The sequence below is a fragment of the Hydra vulgaris genome, chromosome 12 (assembly GCF_038396675.1).
Source record: "Hydra vulgaris chromosome 12, alternate assembly HydraT2T_AEP".
Classification (NCBI taxonomy): domain Eukaryota; kingdom Metazoa; phylum Cnidaria; class Hydrozoa; order Anthoathecata; family Hydridae; genus Hydra; species Hydra vulgaris.
In genome coordinates, this window is record NC_088931.1 from 30,180,001 (window position 1) to 30,180,414 (window position 414).

A 414-nucleotide genomic window follows, 5' to 3' on the forward strand; every position below is an offset into this window, starting at 1 on the left:
AGAGAGAGAGATAGATATATATGTAAAAACTATTGAAGAATCATTTAACAACATTATTTTATTTAAATAATAAATAATAATATTTTTTTGTATAACAGTTTAATGAATACTTTCAAGTTTATTCCGTAAGCGCACATTCCGAAACGCTCTTTCCGTAAGGAACTGTTTCGCAAATATTCTTTCGAAATGATTTGTTTCGCAAGTTTCTTTTCGTAAAGAGCTATTACGGAATAATTATTTTTTTTTTTTTTTCGTATAACGCATTACGGAAGGTGAATTTGCGAAAGAACAACTTCCGCAATAACAACTTGAAATACGGAAGATAAAAATGCGAAATTTTCGTAAGTTTTTGTTTACGGCGAACAACCCTACGAAAAACGCTAATATTCGCCATCTTTTTTGAAATAAGACCAA